This window comes from Ambystoma mexicanum, chromosome 5q (genome assembly GCF_040938575.1).
Source record: "Ambystoma mexicanum isolate Mex_15411 chromosome 5q, UKY_AmexF1_1, whole genome shotgun sequence".
NCBI lineage: Eukaryota > Metazoa > Chordata > Amphibia > Caudata > Ambystomatidae > Ambystoma > Ambystoma mexicanum.
This window is the reverse complement of record NC_090933.1, coordinates 942,171,019-942,198,259: the sequence shown is the minus strand read 5'-3', so window position 1 is coordinate 942,198,259 and position 27,241 is coordinate 942,171,019. Positions and strand designations below refer to the sequence as shown.

The 27,241-nt window shown below is 47.9% G+C and overlaps 1 protein-coding gene across 9 annotated transcripts in view; it reads left to right on the top strand.

The window, feature by feature from the left end:
• The window catches only part of UBR5 (ubiquitin protein ligase E3 component n-recognin 5), a 2,447,509-nt gene that overhangs the window by 185,181 nt on the left and 2,235,087 nt on the right, over window positions 1–27,241 (top strand). The window lies entirely within an intron of this gene.

Genomic DNA, 27,241 nt, shown 5'->3' with positions numbered 1-27,241 from the left:
CTCGTTTCCAATAATGTGAGCTATTTTTAGAAGGCAGGGCTCTGGCGAACAAGCCCCCTCGGGACTTCCTCGCCAGAGCCCTGCGTTTCTAATAGTACCTCACATAACTGGAAATCAGCCCAGGGCGAACAGAGACATGCAGCATGATAGCTGCATGCCTCCGTTTCGACCCTGGGCTCATTTTGAGTCTTTTCCAGGGGTGGACTGGCCTATAGGGAACTCTGGAGATGTCCCAGTGGGCCTCTGCATCCTGGGCCTCTTTTGTGTGGCATTTCCTAATTTTCGCATAGGAAAAGCATTGGGCTTGCTGAAAATGTGTCATGTGGCGCCACTTTGAAAATAATTTCCAGGGCCTCTTTTGGTCCCAAGTAAGTATTTCCAGGGCTTCTTTTAGTTCCCAATCCACCCCTGGGCAGGGCTCTGGCGAGCAAGCCCCTTCTGGACCAATGTGCTTATGGGTTTACCACACTGGCCTCACTGCAAATGACGCACATTTAGTACATCCAATCATTGATATCAAAACTTATAGGCTTCTTAGCGAGAAGTGAAGGCTAATACGCAGGAAAAATGCCTCTTTACAGCTAAAAAAAAGTTCCAATGTTTATGAACAACCCCAACCGCTGATATCGCCCGCAAGTAGCTCTTGCTGTTGGCCCCCAACTGAAAGTAGCTCAAGCCAACATAAAGGTTGGAGCCCCCTGCCCTAGATATTCCTGAAGGTGTTGGCCTTAGTTTTAATGGTTTGCAGAGCTAGGAAGTGTGGTAGATGTCACAGTTGGGGCACCAATGTTGTGTAGGAGTATTCACATCTAGTGTTGCTTACCTTCTAGTAATCTCTGTCCCGGGCGACCCCGTCAGTCAATTCCCGCACTTGCCTCGGGGCCCTACACCCACCCACCTTTGAGGCACTTAGAAATAACCGTAGAGAGTGGCTCTCTGCACTTACCCCAGTCTCCACTGGGTGGACATGGACCTCCCGCTCCCCGTTAACTTTCTATGCATTTGCATGATTCAAATGCACATGCCTGAAGATTGTTTTGTCTGTTCTCCCATGTCTTCTCCCCTTAATTGCACTGGTAAACTGCAGAATCGCTGTCATGCCTCTTTCCTGTGTCTCAACCGTTAAATGTATGTTATGCACTTACTCTAACTGTGCAGACTATGATCGTCTCAGAATTTCAAGGGCTCTGAGTGACTGTTTTCCCCCTTGTTCCTACCTTCCTTGAGCGCTTTTATACTTTCCTGTGTAAAGGCGCTATACAAATAAACTACACAATACTCTAGCGTAATCTTAATGCTGTGTTAATTAATATGTATGTCTTTGATACTTTCTCCTGCTCCTTTTCCTTCTGTAGACTGTTTATACGCTGGAAGGGAACTTCAATTGCCAACCTCTATACAACCCAAGGCCATTGGCTATTTAGCACAGTGCAAATCTTTGTAACGTGAGGTTACCTGTGCGTACAGTCTATTGCTTGGAAACCCCATGTCTATCTTAACGATACTTTATAGTTGGCTCATGAAGTCCTTTGTCAGTGCCTTACTGCTAAGTCGCCTACCAGTAATAGTTTGGCTAGAGTTTATATTAAAACCTTTGTTGGCCACACATGTTTACTATGCAGTACGCTACAACAGCAGGTTCAGAAACTCCTCTTAACATCTGGAAACTGTACTTTGTTGCCATTTGTGTGAGAGTCCACTGGAAATGACCTTCTCTCTTTACCCACATAAGCTCAAAGAGCTTGAGTGGATTGCTGCTGTGTGGGATGGATCAGATTACCCCTGCAATCCAAACCCCTGAGTTTGCTTGCTCAAATACCTTTTAAAGGTGTGTATGTAGTGACACATGCTTATTGCCTTGTTGTCCAAAGTTCTAATAGAATAAGAATGTGGTTGGGGTTTACCCAAAACCTCTAGTTTAGGGATAAAAGCTGACTTCTATGCCAGTACTTTGTAAAGATCTGTGATTCAATCCTGCAGCCACCAGTAAGGACTCAGTAAGGATGGCGACTGAGGTTCTGCACCAGCATCACTTGTCCACTGTTAGGCAAGATTGTATGTAGACACCCTGTGGGAGACTACACCAGCCTTGCTCTCTTGGCAATAGTCAACCCAACCTTTGGCATAGGTCTGTACTGCACAAGTTGGTAGAGTGACTGAGCAGCCAGGCTCATCTCAAGAGGGGTCAATGTGAGCTGTAGAGGTGCAACTTGGAGATTCAGAGTGACAGGTATTCAAATAAAACTTACTCAAGGTTTTTTGTTAAAATCATTTTATATAACAGCCTGTTTTAAAATTAGCCTTTTTTTAGCAAGGGAAATATGCAACAATAGAATGCACTTCACAAAAATATACTCCGAACACCCCCCACCCCTCTCCCAACAGGTTTGGGAAGGAAACAAAGGTTAACAAGCTTCTCCAAACAGGTAAGCACTTTACAATCCCCCAATGAAATATAGGTTAACCATTTCCATGCTATACAAGTAACTTAAGTATTGCTTTTTGAGGGACAGATAAACACAGTCAGAGGGCAAGAAGAGTCTTCATTGAGCCAGGCCAGCCAGTGTGAATTGAGCAAAGTCTAGGGGAGCTGAGGTACTTCTTGAAGATAGCACACAAGTCTTGCACAATGGTGAAGAGTTTGTGGTAAAAAAGGAATCTCTGTTGGGCCACAAGCTGTGAGGCTTGTGAAGAGCAAAGATGCAAGCAACTCTGCAAAGGGCAGCAAATGCAAGTCTCCAGTGAGAGCAAGCAAGCTACACACAAGAGGGAAGTACCCCTAGTTACGCAGTACCTTTTGTCTGAAGAAAAGGTTCTAGCTGGCTTCTTTTCCTGTTGTAGTCCTGCAGATCCTGTTGTTCCTGGGCTTCAGTAGTGGGGACAAGGGGGAGGACATGCCTGGGGACTCCTGCACTACGTTTTGAAGGTCAGCAGCAGCAATGGGCACACACCAGGTCAGTAGCACTTTGCAGTTTCAGCTACTCGCAAATAGCACCACTGATTCTTGGACACCTTATGGGCTCTTCTTGCTTCTGGCGTCCAGCACTCTATTGGGGTGGCTCAGGCTTGGTTAGTCCTGCTTCGAGGGAGTCCTTATGATCTTCCTGGAGCTCGGGTCCAGCTTAAGAACAATGCACTTGATTCTGGTGTTACCGTCCCCTGGCACTCGGCTCCAGCAGCAGCAAAGAAGTACAGCCAGCAGGGAGAGGGGTTCCAGGGTCGGTTCCACCAACCAAAGGGTAGTAGTAGTCCTTTCCGGGCTTCTCTAGTCAATTCAAATTTGGTGCTTCAGCACTGCAGCAGGGCTTCACTGAGCAAACCAACGGTCCAGGAGGGTGCAGCAAGCTTCTCTTTCGGTTCCTTCGTCCAGTGGTCGACTATGCCTTCCTTGCAAAAGACCTCTCCTTTTATACAAGTTTCTCCCATTCATTCACAGCCTAGCTGTCACTCACACAGCAGGGTGGATGTCCTCCAAGGACAGCCAGCCAATCCCATTTGGTTGCATTCCTGTAACCAAGGAGACCACGCACAGAGAGTTTTGGGAACCTCCCTCGCTTTCTGCCCTGCCAGACACGCTGGAGCCAGTAGCGGGGTTCACCAGTAAATCCCGCCAAAGACAAAACTTACAAAGGGACCAAACCTGGTTTGCCGCGCAGAGTAAATCTCAAGAAGGACCTTACAAACAAGAAATGGTGAAAAAAGACCAGAGCCATTTTGACAAAATGGGCACCCATGGGTGCAATAGTGCAGCTGAGGATTCAGCCTGCGGTAAAAACGCACAATGATAGGAAAATTAAACCACTGCCATCCGCCGTTAATTGTAGTAAGAGTAACATAAAAAATGTTACATGAGAAGGTAGACAAAAGGGATGCTAAGTAACCCCCCAGCTCTCCACATAGGATGGTGTGCGCTGTGTCTACAAAGAGAAAAAGGTAAGTAAAGTCAATTTCTCTTTACTACCCTTGGACACAGTAGTTTATCCAACAGAAGGTATTTAAACCTCAGAGAAATCCAAAGGACTTCTCCGACACTGCACTGAGGGTGCTGTGTCACAATACAAAGAGATGATGCCTATGGAGTTTGTCAGACTCTAAAGCCAAAAGAAACACAGGGTTCAAATCGGAGAAGAATACTTGAGAGAGTGAGAAAAAGGTCTCACTGGCTCCAGGATAAAAATCAAGTCCTAAAGTCCAGCAAAAGAGCTGGGGGGTCTCTAAGGTAGAAGGGAATTAACAGAAATGAGAATTCTCCCTAACATCCCTTGAAAAACCTTGTTTAAGTTCTGTCTCTCCAGATCTACATTATCACATCATCCATCACTGCAAATGCAATTACATGGAATTTTTACAACATATTTCAGTGAAAACAAATGTATCTTAGCTGAAATACGTTTTAAAAGATGCAGTGAACTAGTACTTGCTGTGATGGTCTGCAATTTAATGGGGGATACTGCATCTTCTCTGACCAGAAGGAAACCTCTGCTGTTCATCCTTGATCTGACATGACAATTCTCAATCTCTGGGACCTGCTTTGTTGCTTTCCCCAGAAGTGGGAAAACTGTATCCTTCCATAGGCCCAGTATCACCGTCACTAGAACCTGTTTGATGCCAGGACTGTCGAACAAGTCTCTAGTACTATCTCTTCAGTGTGGGGACATCAATGGCTCATCCTGCAGCGCTCTATCCAGACTGCGACCTGTTTTGGGTCATGTAATAACATATGGGTGTCCCCACACACCACGCATCCTCATTCAAGCAAGCCCCCAAATTACAAATTCAGCACATACCCACCCCATTACAACATTGTCCTCAGCTCTGTCATTCTCATGCATCAACATTCCAGTAACATACATTGATGACTAGTAGGGCGTCGTATACCAAGTCACAACATCTCTCTTCCTTACAAACGTGGCCATTTGAACATCAGCTTTCACACACAGAGCGGTATACAGGTGGACATTGATCAGCGTACACCTCTTGAAGCTTCACTGCAGAAGTATGCTCTGAGCATTCATGGCACTATTGGCGGGGCACTGTTTCAAAGGTAGGATGCATCAGTCAGTTGTGTGAAGAGCCTGGGCATGCCAACCTAATCTGCCCTTCACCCAACAGTCCTCCTATTCCCCAGTGGTATTGCACCTTTTCCTCCAGTGCAACACAATGCATGCTTCATAAACTGCTGCCTTCGGCTATCCTTCTGAGAAAACACCAACTAATGCGATTGCCTCATCTGGAAAGTGACCACACACAGACTTGCAAAATTCTCAAACTCTGCAACACATTGCCAAGCGTACAGTTTACCACTCGCTACCTGACGCATGCCACTCACATTCATCACCAATCTAAAAAACTCCCTCTGTTTGCGCACTTACACAAGCATGTGATTGGGGCCACATAACGTGCCACCAGAACTACCCTTGTGTCTATACTGACATTTTTGAATGGATTGTGTACTCCCACATGTTCCTCGTCTTAGATCTTAGATATTTGTATCTTCAGCTTTGATGCTTCAGAAAACTTTTCCACCAGGGGGCGCTGTGCTCAAGGTTCCAGTGTTAATGTCCCTCGAGGGTTGCTGTCGAGCGTCTACGTCATCTGCAGTATTAAAGGGCTCGAGCCGCGCCCGTTTGCTTCAGTTCCGTTTTTCCAACAAAGCTTTTGCTTCATGTACGAAAACGGCGCTTCAGTTTTGACTGTCTTCATCATCAAATCCTTCTACCCCTAAAACTGGTTTTAAAAAGTGCCAGAACTGTGGGAAGAAAATGTCTTATTACTGGCCCCCTCGAGTTTGCCTCTGGTGCTTTGGTCCGGACCATCGAGTTGACGAATGCGGTTCCTGTCAGGCCATGACCAACAAAGCTCTCAAGGAACGAAGAGGTAAATTGGCAGTGGGGAGGAATCCTCGAAGTCCTCTTCGAGAAAAAAAGACTGTGGAGTCTAGTGGTAAACGACATAAATCGAAGAAATCTATGTGAGGAGTCAGTCTAGTAAATCTTCGAAGGCGGCGAGGAAAAGGCGTCACCTTTCTCCTCCTCAGTCGTCGCTCGAAACAGGGGTTATCGAATGTCCTTGAAAGCACGATTCCCCTAGGAAATGGGAGGCTTTCAGAGCCTCGATGATGTGCATCTTTGAGAAAACAGGCGAGACCCCCTCGAAGTGATCGCATGAATGCCATGCCTCGGCTCACTCAAAGTGAGGGAGGTCAGACTAGACGCTCAAAATCCAGTGAAAAATCGTTGAGGGTGTTGTCGAGAGAAACCTCCAACACCTCATAAGAGCCAACCACCGGTGCATAAATATGGTGCAGCAGACAAAATGGCGTCTGGTACCAAATTGCAGGTCTCCTTGACGCATCTGTCGAGGACAGCGTCGACTTCTTCGCCTTTGTCGAGGTCACCGATGATTCTGGCGCCAATATCGACACCTTTGTCGAAGTCAAGGTCTATGCCTCCACAGGCCATGGGTAAAATGTTTCACCCTGTGCCTAGACAAGACTTTCAAGTCTATGGCTTCTATTTACGAAGAACAATCTTCTGAGATTTCCCCTGCTGGGGTAAAATTTGGTAGAAGGGATGTTCCTAAGGAACTAATTGATCCTCACTCCAAAATGGCTGACCTCTGAATGCCTGCAAACATCTAGTGGTCTAGACACGTCTCTTGAATTGGAATTTGATAAACCCGACCCTGCTGACCATGCAGAACTGGGATATAGGAACCCTATGAATAGGGTGGTAGAATTCATGGGATGGAATAGAAATTCCCCCGTTTATGAACATGACGACATGACAGACCTTCTTAGTGGAGGTCCTCAAAAGGATCCTGTCCTTACTTTTCACACTGCCCTTCCGAAGGTGGTTATGGCTGCATGGGAAACCCCAAATTCTGGACAAGTGGTAAATAAAAAATGTGCAGGAAAATACTTAACTAAATTTCTGATGTTAATCTGCTTAGAATCACATGCTGTGCATAGGTCCGACATCTAGTGGTCACTGCGGAGTATTTCATTTTGATTTTCGTAGTCGAAAAGGGGACGTCGACAAGGCGTGTCTAACACTATCCCTATAGTGATGTGCGTTGTACCCATAATCCCTCACGCGTCGAGGTCCCTCAGATTGTTTTTTTCCGCCCAGCTTCTGGTCACCTTACGCGGAGCTCCTAGAGAGACATTGCAAATACTATCGGACCTAGGTCCTTAATTATACTTATTATATTGTTAAAGATCCCTCCCCTCGACATTAGCTGTGAAGCTGTTTCTCCGCCGAGCAAGTTTTCGACGGAGGGGAAGAGACGGAGGAGATCCTTCGGCGCTGCCGAACACGTGGCCTGGCCTCGCCGGCCAACATACAGTAGGGAGAGTGGGGGTTCGAACTTTTATCTTCTCTTTGAGAATGTCTTTCTTTCTACCCTATCTTTCCCTTGGGGTTGTTATCACCAGTTATTATTGCCTCAGCTATGGAGAGGACACCTTTTAAGTTTTGCCAACGCTGTAGGGGCAAATACACTTGGAAGGACAAACACAAGCTCTGTAATCGTTGCTTGCCCCTCGATCATAAGGAGGACAGCTGTGCGGCCTGTAAGCTCTTGAAACCAAGAACTCTTAAAGAACGCAAAGTTAAGAGGTGGACGGACTACGCTATGTCGAAGTCAGTTTCCTCACCCGCCGCCGCTGTTACAGAAAGTGACGAGGAGGGTGATAACTCGACGTCCGTTACGGAAGTCATTAACCCCCAGAAGGAGCGCTCGCGCTCCTCGACGTCCGTCCCCGGCCCCGACGGGCTCGGCTCACGCCCTGCTCATGGGGATGAACACCCCGGCGACAGGGACACACACAGACCCCATAGGCCTAAGCACACAACCCACGGCTCTTCTTCGTCGAAGACGAAGGATCCATCAGCGCCGAAGGGGACGCAGGGCACTCCGGCGTCTACCTCAGACCGTAAGGGTCTCGAGCCCCACCCGCAAACGCAGTCGCGACCAGCGATTGGGCTTTCATCAAACACGGGCGCTACCCCAAAATCATCCGACGTAACGCTCCATAGAGCGGCCGTCGAGGAACAACGCGTAACGCAGGCAACGTCGACACCAGAGTCCTCTACTGACAAACTTGTTGTCGAGAGCCTGGCGAGAATTGTTTCCGAAGACACACGTAAGTGGACGACGAAACAAACGTCGAATACCGCACAAAAAGCTATAGAAACGCCGAAAAAGCATAAGAGTACCCAGGAACTGCCCCTTTATCTAAGGGCACTTCGGAACTACCGGAGGGCTTTTCAGATGGCGACGGAAACCTTTCTTCGACGTTGTGGGAGCGTTCTAAGCGGTTTGAAGGTGAAAACACCGAATTCCCCCCTCTAGACTATTCAGGGTCCCCCATGAGACCCTTGAAAGACTCCATATGGAGAAAATGGAAAGGTTTTTGGGAAACCAAAACCCACCCACACCCAAAAGACTAAAGAATGGCCCCAGGATGACCCTAGGGTAAAAATTCCTAGGCTGTTTCCCCCTTCTACAGACGTATATGACCTCACTGAAGAGGAGCAATACCTCCAGGAAGATGAGTTTGGGTGGAGAGGAAGAACATGAGGAAGAGGGTTTGAAGAAGATCCTTACACTAGTGCAGGAGCTTTCGAAGAAGATACAGCTACCTCACAGCCTTGGCAATCCCCATCAGTGCACTCAGACCCTGATGTCTTTCACCCTTCTCCTCCCAAGGATTCACCTATTGGAAACACCTCTCCCATAGATGACTAACCTTCACTTAATGCACTATTGTGCAAGGCAGCAGCGCATTTTGAAATAGACACAGGGGAGATTCTTCCTGACATAGACTTTGTAGAGAAAGTTATTCAAGAAAAAGCCCCTGTTAGTCAGTTTATTCCGCTCCTGGCTTCTATAAAGAGAAGAATAACTCCTTCCCTTTCCAATCCTGCCTTAGTCAGAGGGGTCAACCCTCGGATAGAAAAGCTCTTCAGCCCTTCGCCCTCTGACCCGTTGTACATCAGAGGCCATTCTATTCCGGACTCCCTCGTAGTTACTAATACAAGGAAAAGAGCAGTGGTACCACTATCCACTAGTGAGGCACCACCTGACAAAGAGGGCAAAAAGCTCTACGCACTTGGGAAGAGAATCACGACGTCCGCCGCCTTTTCAACTAGGATTGCAAATAACAATTCCCTATTAGCTAGCTATGCAGATGCACAGTGGCGCAAGCTGCGCAGCGAAGCAGAGGACGCACCAGAACCCCTGCGTTCACGCCTGTTAGCTACAATCTCAGAGGGAACTCTTGTAAACCAGGGCATCGTAAAGAACTCCTTAGATGCCGCAGAGACGGCTGGCCATTCCCTGGTTCAGGGAACACTTCTGAAACGCCATGTCTGGCTGCGCAATTCGGGATTTAAGCCGGAAACCCAGGCTTCCCTGATAAATAAGCCCATAGAAGAAACACATCTGTTTGGGAAAGCAGTTGATGAGGCCCTAGAACATGCGAAGAAAGAGTTTCATACCATCAAAACTCTTGACCAAATTTCTAGGCCCCCTAACAGACGCGGCTATGGCAATAGACGCTCCTTTCGTGGCCAACGCCAGCAGCAAAACCAACAGCAATTTTACTCTGCTACCAACTGGCCCTCTAACCAGGGTAACAACACCCAGTTCAGTCAAAGAGGCCAACGCCGTGGCAGGGGAAGATGTCGCGGCTCCAGCCCCAAAGGTTCCACGCCCAACACCAACAAATGACCCGAAGATTTGGGTCCCCTCCCATGCATCACCGGTCGGGGGCCGGCTAACATCGTTCCTTTCAGCATGGGAGGGAATATCGTCAGACCGCTGGGTATTATCCACCATAGCCCACGGATACTGCATCGAATTCAACGGTTCCCCGAAGCACAGACCCCCCACGGAACCGACGCATGACACCGGAACACCTCACCATTCTTCTACAAGAAGTAGAAGAGCTACTGAAAAAAGAAGCTATAGAGGCTGTCTGTCATGATGCCTACCTCCAAGGAGCCAGGTCCGACCCAGCAACCCCAGAGGCAGGCATCATTTCCCCCAGGGGAGTGCCAGCGGGCCCAAGCTGGGGCCCTTTGGACTCAGTCCTGGCGCCTTAGGCGCCAGGCTCATGTTGGACCTCTGTCCTGGCGCCTTAGGCGCCAGGCTCATAAAGCTAGACATGTGTTCAAGTGTTTTAATGTGCACTTACCTGATGCAGACCATGCTGCCACATCCAGGCCCTCTTGAGGCCTGAATAGGAACTACTTTACCTGTGGGACTACTTTCCACCCGGGTGTGGTCAGGGAAGGATACACACTTGGAACTTCTTCCAAAGCTATTTAAACCACACTCGATCAGCAACTCACGCTTCGCGTTGTTCTGCTCCTCGCAGCTGGACGCTCACCGTGTCAGCTCCTGCATCTGGACTTCAGCCACGCCTGTCAGCATCCTGGGTCACCTGCAAAGGGAGACAAGAGACCTGCCAGCTTATCTGCACCACGGAGACATCACCGACGATCCTGAAAGGGAAGACATCATTTTTAAAAGCATTTTGTTACGATCGCTGCAGCGCTGCATTTCACTCACCTTTCCTGGGTTCCTCCATCTTCAGCAGCGATCATCCGGATACACAGCCACTTCCCAGAGCCTAGAGAAAAAGACAAGAATAAGAGGTGAGAGAAGGAAGGGAATAGGAAAAGCTCAGTTTCCTTCTAAGACTTACCTGTTGGGTCATTCCCATTTCATTTCGGGTCTTGCTGCTTCCAAGCAGGACCCCGGCCCCTATGGGGAAAAAAGACAAAGACATTAGATGAGCGAATGCAAAAACATTACCTGAGCGCTCATCTAGGACTTACCAGATCTTTACTGGAACTGCACGTTTCACTTCGGGTCGGTGCCATATCTCCGGCATTCCGAACCCCGGCCCCTATGGGGAAAAGACATCAACATCAGCGCTTTGTTGCAAGAAGTCTCCAAAGGAATCTTCATTCATCACCTGAAAAAAGACAGTGAACATTATTATTTAAAGCTTGAACTTTTGAACTTGCAACAGAACTTTTACAGCGCCTTACCAGTATAATCAAGCTTACCTGAACTCCCATCCAACCTCAATCCAGTGAAGTAACTGGGTTCAACGCGCCCCTGCGTCAGAAGCAGGATGGAGAGCTCGTCCTTTCAGACCCTAAGGTGAGACTTCATGGGGAATCGTGGAAGGGTATTGTGGAGGGTTGGAAGAGATTGGGAGGCTTGAGCATAACTCAGTCAGTAGGTAAAACTCCCTTTTCACGCACAGGGGAATATTCCTGCGAGCCGGAGAAGCCAGAGTAGAGGGCCCTTCCTGTCCATCTTCAGAGTCCTGCGCTTCACCATTGAAGAAGCATCAGCACTCGAAGCCAGACCTGCGCCTCGGTGGGAATCAGGTGAGCGTTACACTGTCCCCCCCCCTTCTCAGGTAACAGAAGGTATTTATTCAGTGTACTTCTTTGTACCCAAAAAGGACTTAACCATGCGCCCTGTATTAGATCTGCGCCCAGCGAACAAGTTTGTCAAACCCCAAAGGTTTCGTATGGTGACCTTGCAGGAAGTAATCCCACTGTTATCACAGGGGGATTACATGACAACACTGGACATGAAAGATGCATACTTTCATATTTTAATGTTGCCAGCGCACAGAAAATACCTCAGGTTCAAGATAGAGAACAAACACTACCAGTTCAGAGTACTACCCTTCGGGATAGCATCTGTACCAAGGGTATTCACGAAAGTAATGGCAGTGGCAGCGGGCCACCTGCGCAGGTTATCCATCCCGGTATACCCTTACCTCGACGACTGGCTCATAACAGGGGATTCTTACGAAACATGCTTCTCCAATACCCAAAAGACTGTAGACCTTTTGTTCCAACTGGGCTTCTCCATCAACGAAAAGAAGTCCAGCTTAGACCCCAGCCAAATCAAACAATTCCTAGGGGCTCTAATTCGAACAAAGGACGGCCTCGTCTTCCCCTCCAACGAGAGGGTCCAAAACGTGCTGTTTCAGATCCCCCATTATGTGGCAGGTCGAGAGGTGATGGTACGCAAAGCAATGCGCTTGCTAGGAATGATGGCGTCCTGTATTTATTTGGTACCTCACGAGCGCCTGCGCATGCGCCCAATGCAAGAGTGGCTCAACAGCCAGTGGTGTCAGGCCAGCGGACAATGGGATGATCTAGTGGTGGTCTCGCAAGCCTTGGTTCTCTCGCTACGGTGGTGGACAAAAGAAAACCTGTTATTAGGGAAAACTTTTGCCACACCCGCAGTGGAAGCCACTCTAACCACAGACACATCCCTTACAGGATGGGGGGCTCACCTATCCCATCACACTGCTCACGGAGCGTGGACTCCGAGCTTAGCATCCAAGCATATAAACCTGCTGTAACTACTAGCGGTGTTCAAAGCACTGAAAGCCTTTCAGGAACACCTACAAGGAAAGACAGTGATGGTCCTCACAGACAGCACCACAGCCATGTACTACCTCAACAAGCAAGGGGGCACTCACTCTCCAGGACTGTCCAAGCTGTCCCAGAACATCTGGAAGTGGGCTCTCAAACACAACATGTTCCTACTATCACAACATGTACCAGGGGAACTCAATCTGCTAGCAGACGAACTCAGCAGAGACTTCCCCCTGCCCGTTGAGTACGAATGGCGGTTACAAGAAGACATTGTCTTCGACGTCTTCACACAGTGGGGTTTCCCAGAAATAGACCTGTTCGCAACTCTGGAAAACTCTCAATGCCAAGATTACGCCTCCAGGTACCCCCAGAACCAGTCCAAGGGGAACGGTTATAGATTCCATGGTCAGGGAAATTTGTTTACGCTTTTCCCCCGACTCCCCTTCTCAAAAAGATAGTGCACAAGATGCACCAGGAACAAGTTACCATGATACTGGTGGCCCCTATGTGGGCCCGACAGCCATGGTTCGCTCACTTGGTGGAGATGTCTCTATCCCCTCCAGTGAAACTTCCCTGCCCGTACAACATGCTGTCACAAGACCGGGGCAGGACACTGCACCCATGCCCTCAGACCATGAACTTAGCAGCCTGGCTCCTGAGGTCATAGAATTTGGACATTTACAACTTCCACAGAGGTGCATGGACATCCTCAGAGAGGCCAGAAAGCCTAACACTCGTCACTGCTATTCTAGCAAATGGAAAAGATTTGTCGTCTGGTGTAGAGGGAAGAGTATCAACCCCGTTGACTGCTCTCCCACACAAATTATTCTGTACCTGACGCATTTACTGGACTCAGGTCTAGTATTCAATTCTATTAAAGTACACCTGGCAGCGCTTTCTGCTTACACCACTTCACAACTCAAAGTATCGTGGTGGAAGATCCCAGTAATCAAAGCCTTCATGGAAGGGGTAAAGAGAATACATCCTCCAATAGCAAACCCAGCTCCCGGCTGGGATGTAAATGTGGTACTCACCAGGCTCATGGGGTCACCCTTTGAACCCACGCACAAGGCAACTCTTAAAGATCTCACTCTTAAGACTGCTTTCCTAATAGCTATTACCTCCATTAGGAGAGTAAGTGAACTACAGGCCCTTTCGGTTTTAGACCCCTTTGTAACAGTTCACAAGGATAAAGTGGTTCTACACACACACCCAAGGTTTGCACCGAAATTCATCTCCAAATTCCATGTCAACCAGTCTATAGAACTACCAACGTTCTTTCAAAATCCTTCAAATCTAGGAGAAAAAAGCCTGCATACACTTGATGTGCGCAGAGCTGTCATGTTTTACATGGAAAGAACTAGTCCACTGAGAAAGACTAATCAGTTCTTTGTCTCGGTGGCAGCAGGAAGAGAAGGAGATGCAGTTTCAAAATCCACTATATCTAGATGGATTGTACAATGCATCACTATGTTTCTCTCTTGCTAAGAGAGAACTACCCTTCAAGCCAAGAGCACACTCTACTCGAGGCACTGGGGCATCCATAGCATTCATTGCAAATGTTCCCCTTGAGTCCATCTGCAAAGCGGCAACCTGGAGTTCTGTACACCCCTTTACAAAACACTACTGTCTAGATGCCCACTCTAGATCTGATTCCCAGGTGGGACAAGCAGTATTAAGACATCTTTTCTCTACTGTTCCTTCTCACAACCCACCTCCAACTCCGGGTACTGCTCGCTAGTCTATGCACAGCATGTGATTCTAAGCAGATTAACAAACATCAGAAGACAATGCATTACTTACCGTAAAAGCATTTCTGATGGTTGTATCTGCTTAGATTCACATGCGCCCACCCTTCCTCCCCGCTCGGATGGAAGGAACATCCTTTTCTATATCTCTTTTCTGTACTCACTCACGTCTAGAAGGCTCCCTCAGGGCAGAAAAATACAAACCGAGGGACCTCGACGCGTGAGGGATTATGGGTACAACGCACGTCACTATAGGGATAGTGTTACAGACACGCCTTGTCGACGTCCCCTTTTCGACTACGAAAAACAAAATGCAATACTCCGCAGTGACCACTGGATGTCGGACCTATGCACAGCATGTGAATCTAAGCAGATACAACCATCAGAAATGCTTTTACGGTAAGTAATGCATTGTCATCCTACACCTGAGCGCTTAGTAGTCCAGGCAGCCACATCCACTAGACAATCGGCATACCCTTCAATTCCCCAGATAGGGACGATAAAAGAATTGACGCCTGGTCTCACAAGATTTTCTCTTCTGGCAACATCCCCTTAAACTCAACAAATTTGACTTGCACCCTTGCAAGATTCACATACACCCTGTGGGATTGATTACTGCAGTGGCTGAACATATTCCTGAAGGCGAGGAGTGAGACTGTTTCCTTGCGATTGTGAAAGATGGAAAGGAGGCTATGGGGGAATGCCTTCAATCAGGACTGGACACGCTGACAGCATCAGCAGGTCCATGGCCTCTAGCAAAGTGCTATGCAGATTTGCGTTGCTGAGAAAGTCTGGTTTCGCACCGGATGTGGAGGCCAGACTTCTCAATATGCCATTTGACTGCTTGAGGTTGTTCGCCAGCAAGGCAGATGAAAGTTTGGAGAAGCTGCAGAACTCTAAGGTGGCGGCTAAGTCACTTGGCGACTCCATACGACAACATCTGCAACACTTTTACTCGGGCTCATCTTCCTGGAGGGGTCGTCATTTTCGTTTTTATTCCTCATTTGGAAGGGGAAAAGGATAGGACAGCAAAGAAAATGTTCCTGTTGTGGACGAGGAAAGGTTGCTAGATCAGCCCCAGCAGCAGCGTCTGTCCCCTCAGCCGCCGCAAAGTCACTCTGAGGCCTTGACCCACAAGATCCCAGTGGGAGGCAGGATCTCAGCATCGAATGGCGGGGCTTTACCTCAGATGCTTAGTTACTGGAAACAGTAGCCCAGGGCTACTGCCTTCCCTTTCAAAGAAGGCCTCTGGATCATCCACCGGGATACAACTGTCAAAATTCCAGATCTGCTCCTGTTGCAGGAAATTTTAACCCTGCTAGAGAAAGGTGCAATAGAACATGTACCTGTAGCGGAGAGGAACAAGGGTTGGTATTTCCATACTAAATTATTCCAAAAAAGGACTGAGGATTGAGACCCGTCTTGGACTTAAGAAACTTGAATAAGTTCCTCAGGAAGGACAAGTTCAAGATGGTAACACTTTCTCAGATCCTTCAGGCTCTGCAACTCCAAGAATGCTTGGCATCATTGGACCTTCAGGATGTTTACTTTCATGTGCTGATCCATCTCCAGCACAGGAAGTACCGGAGGTTCGTGATTTGCAATTCTCACCATCAGTTTCGAGTTCTGCCATTCGGGTTGACCTCCGCCCTGAGGGTTTTCACCAAGTTGATGGCGGTAGTGGCAGCGAGTCTCAGGAGAGGTGGGATTCATGTCTACCCTTACCTGGACGATTGGTTAATCGGGGTGCGTCGACCCAAACAAGCCCGGGAACATCTGAACATGACCTGCCACTTCTTACACGTACTGGGATTCTCCCTCAATTTCAAAAAGTCAAATATAACATTCCAAAAACGCCAAAACGCCAATTCATCTGAGCAGTTCTGGATCCTTCCTCTGGCAAATCCTCACCTCTCAAGGTGAGAGCTCATCACATTCTGCAGATGGTAATAAAGTTGCAGAATGCCCAGCATCTGCCAGCCTTCGATTTTCTGAGGTTGCTCGGCTTCATGGCATCCTGCATTTTTCTGGTGCCAGAGGCCAGATGGAGAATGAGATCCCTTCAATGGGCCCAATTTTCGGGGATGTCAGATCATTTGCAAGTTCCAGCCAGAGTGTCTCAAGATCTTCTATGGTGGACTTGCAAGGACAATATCCTCGAGGGAGAATCTTTTTGGCAACCATGGAGATAACAGTATTGACGGACGCCCCACTCACGGGGTGGGGAGCCCACACCAACGATCAGACAATCAGCGGTTGTAGGTCTCCATCGGAGTCCAAACTATACATAAACCTTTTGGAGCTGAGGGCAATTAGACTAGCGCTGAAGACCTTTCTGCCCTCTGTACGGGGAAAGAATGTCCTGATAAAGACGGACAACACACTAGCCATGTACTACCTCAATAAAAGTGGGGGTTTAGGGTCACTACCGCTGTGCAGAGAGGCAATGCAGCTCTGGTCCTGGGCAATACAAGAAGGAATCTCTATCGGCAGTTCACCTAGCCGGAGTGAAAAACATGGCGGGGGACACTCTGAGCAGGCAGAGCAGTCTCTCACGAGTGGGAACTAGCTCAGGAAGTCCTTCAAGAGATCACCCTTTGGAGAACCCCTCAAGTGGATCTGTTCACGATCGAGGTCAATTGGAAGTGCGATCAGTACTGCTCAAGTGAATTTCCTCCAAGCGGATCTCTAGGGGACGCATTCGTAGTTCTGGACATGTCCTTCTGCCCTCCAATACGTCTTCCACAAAGAGAGGATCTCCTCTCGCAAGAGGAAGGTCTGGTTCTCCATCCATAGCCTTCACGCATGGTTTCTGAGAGGCTGAGAAATAAGGATTCTGACCTCCTGGATGACTTAATGGAGATTTTGCTTTTGGCCAGAAGACCAGCAACAAAATCCTTGTACCGGTGTTGTTGGAATACGTTCAGTAACTGGTGCAAGGACAAGAATGTGGACCCATTCCTATGTAATACACCTATGGTACTGTCTTTTCTTTTACACTTGGCCAATCTGGGGCTTCTGGTTGGCACAATAAATGGATACCTGGCAACGCTGTCTATTTATAAGCGCTCCTCAGAAGAAGTGTCTTACTTCAAAATGCCTTTGATTGTACAGTTCCTGAAGGGTCTCACTGTGTACCCTCGAGTCCCATTCAAGGTACCCGTGTGGTATTTAAATTTAGTTTAAAAGTTCCTTACATGCATTCATTTTGAGCCCTTGCACTCTTGCCAGCTAAGGCTCCTTACTTTAAAGACAATCCTTCTAGTGGCAATTACATCAGCCCGGATGAGTTGCAGGCCCTCTTGTAAGCCTCCTCACACTGTCTTTCATAAGAACAAGGTTATTCTTGGAGTCAAAACCTCGTGTTTGCCTAAAATAGTATCTGACTTTCACCTGTCACAAAAAATCACTCTGCCTTCTTTTTATCCTCCTCATGCAAGTAAGGGGGAAGAAAGACTACACAGACTGGACCCCCAAAAGGCTGTTTTTATATCGCTAGATTGGCAAAATTCCAGCAAATTGGCCAACTATTCGTTTGATATACTGAACATAAATTGGGCCTAGCAGTAACGAAACAGACCTTATGCAGATGGATAATTTTGGCAATTACCGAATGCTACAGATTGGCTGGAAAAGAGCCTCCAGATGCGCTAAGGGCTCGCTCAACTAGGGGCATGGGAACTTCGATAGCTCTCTAGAGGTGTTCGGTGCAAGAGATTTGTGCAGCGGTCACCTGGTCATCTATGCACACTTGTGAGAAACACTATTCTCTAGATTCCACTTCATCACAAGGTCTGTTTACTAAGGCCGTTCTTCATACGGTCCTTGATTAGTATCACCTAGTACTCATTTATACTGCTTTGGGAATCTAAGATGAGGACACAATTCATTCGAAGAACAAGTTACTTACCGACTAACGTTCTTTCGATTGGATGTTCCTCCCGTGTATTCCTCATCAACCCTCCTAGCCTACCCCGCCGTACAGTTTACGTCAATTGCACTCCGAATTCCTTGAGAACTTGAGGTCTAAAGAAAGCCTGGCAGACTACTCAGCTGGGTATATTGAAAAAAACAGAACTGAAGCTAACTGGCGCGGCTCGAGCCCTTTATACTTCGTATGACGTCGATGCTTGATGGCAGCCCTCGAGGGACATCGACACTGCAAGCACAGCGCCCCTGGTGGAAAACAAAATTCCGACCAGCAAAGCTGAAGATACGAATATCTAAGGTCTAAGATGAAGACTACGTGAGAGGAACATCCAATCGAAAAAATGTTAGTTGGTAAGTAATTTTTTGTTCTGTGCTACTAGACATACCCACTTGTCTTACCTGATGCCATGCTGTTGGACGCACCCATTTCCGCACCCATGTTTTACCCGACACCCCTTTTAGTCACCCATTTTTTTTGCACATCCATGTCTTTCCAGACATTTACCATGCAATTTGATGCACTGGTTTGCTACACTCATCGCACACATGGTCATACACTCCTCTCCTTGCACATGTTTGTGGTACTTTCTGGATAGTTTCCGATGACCTTAAAATATCCAATGTTCACTTATGACAGTGATCCAACTAAAACTACTGCACTAATTACCTACTTCAAAATCTACTCCTACATTTTCATCTACAACCTGGGGTGCTAAAAATATAATACAGGATATCCCTAGTCAAGGGTTGTCCCGGTGAGGTCACAACATTAAACCTTGGGTGCATAATGGACTTGGACCCAACCCCGTCTCACTACATCAATAATGTATCCAAATCCTGTCACTGCCACCTTTTTAGACTTCTGAAGAGCATCTTCCCTTACCTCACATACCCTAACAGACGGGCTGCAATTATGTCTATATTCATGTCCAGACTTGACTATGCAAACTCAATCTACCTGCGTTCACCAGCCTATCAACTGAACAAAGTCCAGAGAGTCCAAAACGCAGCTGCCACACTGCCTCTTGCACTGGAACGAAGGGTTCACGGCTCACCTGCTCTCAGTACCCTAAACTGGCTCCCAATTGGACGAAGGGCCACCTTCAAAATCCTGTGCATAACTCAGAGCGGAGCACAAAGCTGGCCCTGTATATCTACAAGAAAAGATTGCCTTCTCTCCCAACCCGCACCTTATGGTCTAGCACTGCCCTCCTCCTTGTGGTTCCTGCTTCCAATTCAGCCAGGATTGGAGGGTCTGCTGCCATCGTGGAACTCATTGCCTCCCCGCATTCGACAAAGCCAAGACAACATGGCTTTCCGAATGGTGCTAAAAATCTGGCCTTTTCTCTAAATCATGCAAGGGACCGTTTGGACACCAATTGGCCAGAACGGGCTGGAACCGCATCACCATGAGGAGATAAGAACAGTTGCGACTCGGAAGCCGGCTCTTGTGATCAGTCTTTTTCAACGCTAGGAACTGCTGGCTTGGCAACCGCGGCCTAACGGCTCCTTTGAGCCAACAATCTGGCCATGCCACCCAAACCACACCACAATTTAATGCCCACTGCTCCAAACCCGAGACTCTACAACACTTATGATCTCACTCGACCAGACACACACCACACCCTAAGACTAGGAAATGTTTTATCTCCATTTGAAAATGAATAACCTGCCTCCAATCTCCTAACAACACTTAGGCTCAGTCGAGGTGAATAACATCTTCGTTATCTTCCTCCAAGCATGCACTGTTATCGGCCCATGAGATGTCAACCACCGTCAATCTTACCTATATGTGAATTAATGAGCAGAACTACAATCCCAGAGTCTAATGGCACTTATGTTCAAACATTGACTGGCCAGATCAGATCATGTCTTCCACCGGGTATACAAGGTGGTCTCTGATCAAGTCCGGTTCCTTGATCTGCATAAGTATTGATGCAATGAATTCCACCTGGGATGCAGTATCGACTATGCCTGGTCGAAGTTTGCTCTTTTCTCTTGCAGATGCGCACTACACCCTCCAATTTGAGGATCTCTTTAACATTTCTCTTTCGGTAGGGACAATAATGCAACATAATTCCACATTTCAAACCATAAGCAATGACAGGAACACCCGTCCACCTGCCATAATCAGTTACCCGGACCCAGAGAATTGACCCCCTAGCACTTATTTATTTTAATTATTATTATGCGCACACATGCCCGTGGGCCTGAGGGCGCACAAAAAAAACAGACACACAACATGACCAGTAGAAAGGAAATGAGGCTTTGGCGAGTTACTCCAGATTGAAAAGGTGAGTCTTTATGGCTCGCTTAAACAGGGAATAATTTTTAATGTCGTATCCCAGTGGGTAGGGCGTTCCAGAGGGGGCCCTGGACATCAAGGGTGGTGCGCCCAAATTTAGTTGTCTTAAATCTGGGGGAATCAAGAAGAGGGGCAGTGGAAGAGAATTTAGATTTCCCCTAAATTCATTTCAAAATTCCATGTGAACCAATCCATTGAGCTGCTGGCTTTTCTTTCAGAACCCCACTAGCTCAGCTGAGGTCAAACTCCATACACTAGATGTAAGGAGGGCGGTCCTTTACTATGTATACAAAAACAGACCAACTGTTTGTCTCTGTTGCACCAGGCAGAGAAGGAGACCATGTTTCCAAAAATGCCATCTCCAGATGGATAGTTGGATGCATACAACTGTGCTATTATCAATCAAAACCCTGCCTTTCATACCAAGAGCTCACGCCACAAGGAGCACAGGAACTACCCTGGCATTTATTGGAAATGTCCCATTAGACATTTGCAAAGCAGCTACATGGAGCTCAGTACACATACACTCAGCACTACTGCATTAACACTCATTCCAAAGCAAATGCATCTTTTTGCCGCTGAACCTTCTCACAACCCACCACCTTCTCCTAACACTGCTCGTTAATCTATGCATCGCATGTGATCTAAGCAGATTCCATAAGCCTCCAGAGGGATACAAAACTCACTATAATCATTTTTCTGATGCTTGTTTTAGATTCACATGTGCCCACGCTTCCTCACCGGAGAGAAGGTGCATAGATCTTATGAGCTTCTGATATTATCTGCTTGGATACACCTGTATTCATGCTTCACTTCATGCTACCTCATGTCAGAAATAAAACAATTTGAGGGACTTTTACGGGTGAAGGACCATGGGTACAGTCGACGTCACACTAGGGATAATATTACTGGCACGCCTTGTCGACGTCTCTTTTCGAGTTTTGAAAACAACTTTAATACACCTACTAGATGTCGGCCTATGCATAGCATGTGAATCTAAGCAGCTACAAGCATCAGAAATACGATTACGTTGAGTAATGTATCCCACGCGGAGTTCAATTACGGTTTACGCCATTTGCTTATGACAAATTAAAAATAGTTTACTCTTTCTGTCCTTTTCCTTCCGACTTCGACAAGGTTATCGACGCAGTGAAAAAGACAGCCGTTGGACTAATTCAAGATTCGATGGACCCTTTTGGCCTTGGAAGGCCACACCAGGCCTCGGCCCTTATAGTAGGGAGAGTGGAGGGTGGTCATTGTAGAATGCATTTCCCCACCCACTCCCGTCCTCGCCTGGCTGCCCTTTCCAAACATGGATAGAACACCTTTTTAAGTTCTGCCCCACGTGCAATAAAACATTTCCGCGGATAGACAATGTGTAACGGGTGTCTAAACCGCGATCACGACGGGGGGCATTGTCAAGCCTACAAGCTCTTCAAACCCAAGACTCTTAAAGACCGAAGAACCAAGCACTGGGCCCATCACCCAATGCAGGCTGAGGCCGCCATTGACATGACGATCCTCAGAGGGAGCAGGATCTCTCCAACAGCTGGTCCAGGCCGCCGCCTTTAGCAAAACGATATGCACGGCAATCGAGCACCGATTTGACCAACTGTGCACTAGCTTGGAGGTATGAGGATCTTTACCCAAGCGTGCCTGCATAGCAGCCCATACTGCAGCTTTTTATGATGAAAGGATCGAAGGAATCTACAGGCGATCCCTCGCCTGCCTCTAAAATGGCCGCCCCACATTCTCCACGAGAAGTATTGCATTGCCCAGCAACGCCCCGGGGATTTAAATCCCTCCCTCCCACCGGCAGGCAAGGCCCGCTCCGATAAGGCCCCTGTTATACGCCTGTTCTGCACTGGTTTGCGCTTAGCTGAGATGATCGGCCAAAATATCAGGTATGAATCCTCTGACTCTTGGTCCTGCCCTTCCTCTGCTCCCTCTTTTGCTCCATCACACGCACGACTACGACATGGCCCCACCACCCTCCGCTGGAATTGCTATCCTTAGCAAGTAACGTGCTGACTTGCACGCAGAGCAAACCCTGCCCACCCAGTAATCACGTACGACAAGCTACACAGTGACCCAGCCAGCCTCCTCCCTTCCCATCTAACAAAACAGCCTCAAGTAGCCCGCGCAAGTGAACCTTTTTGTGACAGTGCTGCAAGCCCCGCATATTGCCTCCGGAACATAGATGTGCCTGATTTCAGACCCACCTGCATCTTGATTCAAAATGTGCCTTGTTTTTGCTGCCCGCACTGCATCTCATATTTAGATGTGCCTCAGCTCCTGACCCCATATTGCAACGTGATCCGTAATTTGTGCATTTTCCCGCAGCCCAAATTGCATTGCATTACCAGAGTTGTGCCGGAGTCATTGACCCACACACTATTGCAACTTTTTGCCATAAATTGTTGCACTCCACATCCAGCGGCACTACTCCTTAACGGCCCATACCGCCTTAGCAGTTGCCTCTTGCACCTGGACACACTCGGACATAAATACCTGCCCCTGAAGGCCTGCCTTATACTGCTCGCTGCTCCTGCACCCAGCTGCACCACTCGTTCACTGCCACTCGTAGTATCGAGCGGCTCCGCTATCTAACCTCAGCCCCTACCTACCCTCGCCATGCCTCATCCCAAATCCATTAGCTCACCAGCTGCCCCACACATTCCCCTCCAACTTACTTCCTACCATCATCACAGAAAGTAACACCACAGCACATCATCCCCTACCTAACATAACCTCCTACACTAGACCCACCAACATCAGGAACCAACTTCTGGGTCTCCGTTCAAGATACCCTAGTATCGCTCACCAAGCCCCACCTACAACACCCAACACTCCTACCACGCCAGCCCTTTCGGTCAAACCATCCCCACCTATATTTGCCATGTCGCACCCACCCAACCCTGCTTCACCTGCACCACTCAACCCCACCCATACCCCATCCCAACACACACAACCTACAGTGCGCCCTTATCAATGCTAGATCCATCCCTGCCCATGCCACTGAAATTCACGAACTCCTAATTAACCTCGACATCCGAGCCATCACCGAGACCTGGCTTCATAGCGCTGCAGGGCCAGCCCTCAACCTTGCCATCCCACAGGGTTACTCCATTAGGCAAGACCGCCTTTCACCAGTAGGAGGTGGGGTAGCACTCATCCTGAAAGATCACCCTGAGGCCTCTAACCTAGGTGACACCATAGACTCCCTAGCTATAAAAATTGCCCTCTTCCCCCAACTCCACTATCCCCTTCAACCTAGTCTATCGCCCTCCTGGCCCACTACTGGAGTTCCATGAGAACCTCATACATCGCCTAACTGAAAACCTAAAACCTAAAACTTGCCTCCAAAAGCATCCTTCTAGGTGACCTTAACCTAGGGTACAACGACAAAAAGGACAAGCCAGCTAAATCTCTCGCGCTAGCCTTAAAAGAATTAGGCTTTGACCAGAAAATAACCTCAGCTACACAACAAAGGCTGTATCCTGGATTGGATAGCCGACCACAACTGTCACATCAACATTAGCTCCATCACCCCGACTCCATGGTCAGATCACCACCTCATTCACTTCTTCATTCCCATCGTATCCAACAAAAAAAAGCCCAACCCTATCCCCCCAGCACTGGCAAGATGCGCAAAAAATCTTACTAAAGATAAGATTATACCTCACCTATACACCCTCTCCACAGATCCCAAGTCATCTGACCCGTCAGAGCTAGCAGATATCTACAAGAGCACCATAAGCACCGCCGTTGATGCCATCGCCCCCTTACAGACAAAAAAAGCCAAAACAAACACTCAAATACGTGGTTCTCCACTGAATTCATAGAACTCCGCTCACAGAAAAGCATTGAACTCCTGGCAGAAATCCCCCTCCCCGTCCTCCTACAAAAAAATCACTGCCCTATACAAAAAAGCCATTATCGCAGCTAAGTCAGTCTCCTATAATGAAAGAATTACTAATGCAAGCTCTGAATCCAAAGAACTCTCGCCTTTCTCAAAGAACTCACCACACCAGCCACTAAATCACAAGACATTGTGAAAGACCATTGAACCAATGTCATGAAACCAATTGACCAATGTCATGAAAGACATTGTGAAAGTTGCATGGTGCAACTCCATACAATCCGCCCTGTTAAAAAAAAAATCGAACTCCTACAAGCAAAAATTAAGGAGCATCACAAAATCTATCACAGCACCTCAAATCGACCAACACCACGAGCCACATTCCTACCCTCGGCATTGTGCCCCCCACCCCACCAAAGCCCCCACCACCCCCTTCAAATTCAGGGAGGTTACAGGACACAGTTATTGATATAATGAACAAGATCAAACCATCCAACTGCAAAGGATATCCATGACCTGCCAGTCTGATCAAAGACTGCACTGTAACACTCGCACCCTTCCTTAAATCTTTCATTAATGCCTCCTTCAACGCCAGTACAGTTCCAGACAGCCTAAAAGAAGCGTGGGTGCGCCCGCTTCTAAAAAAAATAAATAAATAAAATCCTACTCTAGACCCAGAAGTGGCTACCAATTATAGGCCCATCACCACCGTGCCTTTCCTGCTTAAGATCCTGGATAAAGTTGCCTACATGCAAATCCAGGAATATCTTGACACCAACCATATCTTAGGCTAAACACAGTCAGGCTTCCGACCTGGTCACGGGACAGAGTCAGACCTACTTGACTTAAAAATTCAGCTTGCAGACACTATGGATAAAGGCAAACTGGCACTCCTTCTCCTACTGGATCTATCTGCCGCCTTTGACCTTGTCAACCACGATATCCTAGGCATGCACCTAAAAATGAAGCACACTTCTCCCCGGAAGACATTGCATGGGTGGCCTCATTTCTAAATGGTAGACTCATGAGTCTTCTCAGACACTGCCTCGGGTACCCCTACCATCATCCATTGCGCATCCCCAGGGCTCCTGCACCGCCCCCACTCTCCAATATATTTACCCTCCCTCTCCAACGACCTTGATTGTCGTAACATAGCATACATTAATTATGCCGACGATACGCAGGTACTACTCCCGCTAACTGGGACTTATGAAGAAGATGAGACGGCACTAACTAAAATCTGCACAGCCACCCAAACCAGGATGGCGGCCAACGGCCTCTGCTTAAACGGGGACAAAACAAAAATCCTCATAGTAGGGACTAGTGAAATTCTCAACAAACTCCCCCCTCAATACAAATCCTTCAATATTGACAACTCCACCATCAGTCTCCAAGACTGTTAAAACCCTCGGTGTTCACCTAGATGCCTCACTATCTATGTCCCGCCAGGTCAAAGCCATAGCTTCCTCCTCGGCGCTCACCACCAAGGTGATAAATGCTGTCAAACCTTTTCTCTCCACCAAAAACTGCCTGTCCTTCACCAGAGCCACTATAGGTACCAAACTGGACTACTGTAATGCCCTTTTCCTAGGCACCTCCACTCAAAACGTAAAAAAAATCCAAATCATGCAAAATAACACGCTCCGAGCAGCACTGACCATTCCCAAAAGGGAACACATCTCTCAAGCAAGGAAAGAAGCTCACTGGTTACCGGTAAAGGAATGCATACTCTTTAAAGCCATGGCCATCACACATAGATGCCTCTCACGGGATGCCCCACCCTATCTCGCAGAAAGAATCGCATCTAAAGCTTCCATCAGACCCACTAGAGCTCACCTCACCGACATGATCCACGTTTCAAAGATCCAGGGCGGGAGGATCCAGCTTCCAACACCTCGCACCTAAAAACTAGAACTACCTACCCACTTCACTAAGGAATGAAAAATCATACCCCACCTTCCGCAAAAACCTAAAAACTCTTCTATTCCACTAAAGTCTATCCACTGGCACATTTATGCCTGCACTGTAACCACAGCATAGCATAACCTAAGTTCACTGTCCCAAGGCTAATGTGAATGTTCCCAAGCACAGCTATGCTTGCACTGTAACCACAGCAAGCATAAACCCCTATTCTCAATGTCCTACTTCAAATAACTGTTTTACTCTCTTACTGTACTCTATACCTTGCTATGTCCAAGTTCAAGACTGCTGTAACAGCGCCACGATGCCCCAGGGCAGTTCCGTGCGCTTTATAAATGCAAATAAATGGAGGGAGCCTCCAGTGCGGGCATCGTTGCCGCCTTTTCGGACGGTAAGGACTACTGGGAACAGTCCAGTTCCAATGTGCGGGCCCCTGACCCCAAGAGACAGGCCAGCAGGTCTGTTACAGGGACGACACCCGGCGGCAGAAGCGCTTCCACTACCCCTGCCACTAAACACACATCCCGGGGCGATGAGTCGCCGTCGTCGACAAAGCGCCCAAGTACAGCGTCAAGGGGGAGGTCTGAATCCCTGCCCCCTGGGCACTCTAGGTCTGGATCGCCCCATGACCGTACCCTGAAATGGAAAGACGCAATCCTTAAAAAGCCATCTACCGAACGCGGTAGGTCGGCTGACGAGGCAGAGGTACTTCCCACTACCGAAAGTAGACGACATTCGTCGAAATCGGCGGTAGGGTAAAAAAAAATACTGGTTTATCCCACTTAGTCAAAAAACATTTCCCTAAGAGCCTGTTAGACTAAGCACTCCAAGAAATACTCTTCCAAGAGTCCTAATCATAGGGATAAATCTCAAAGACAAATCTACCCCTCTTAGGGAACCTCTCTGTCCCACAAGAGGAGGGTTCTTTGAACCCTTACAGAACAAGGGCCTATCCTCTCCTACACCCTTAAGACAAGTCCCTACTCCTCAGTACCCAATGGTCTGCAGAGGATATAGATAGGGTAATGACAAGAATGACCTTTATGGCCAATTT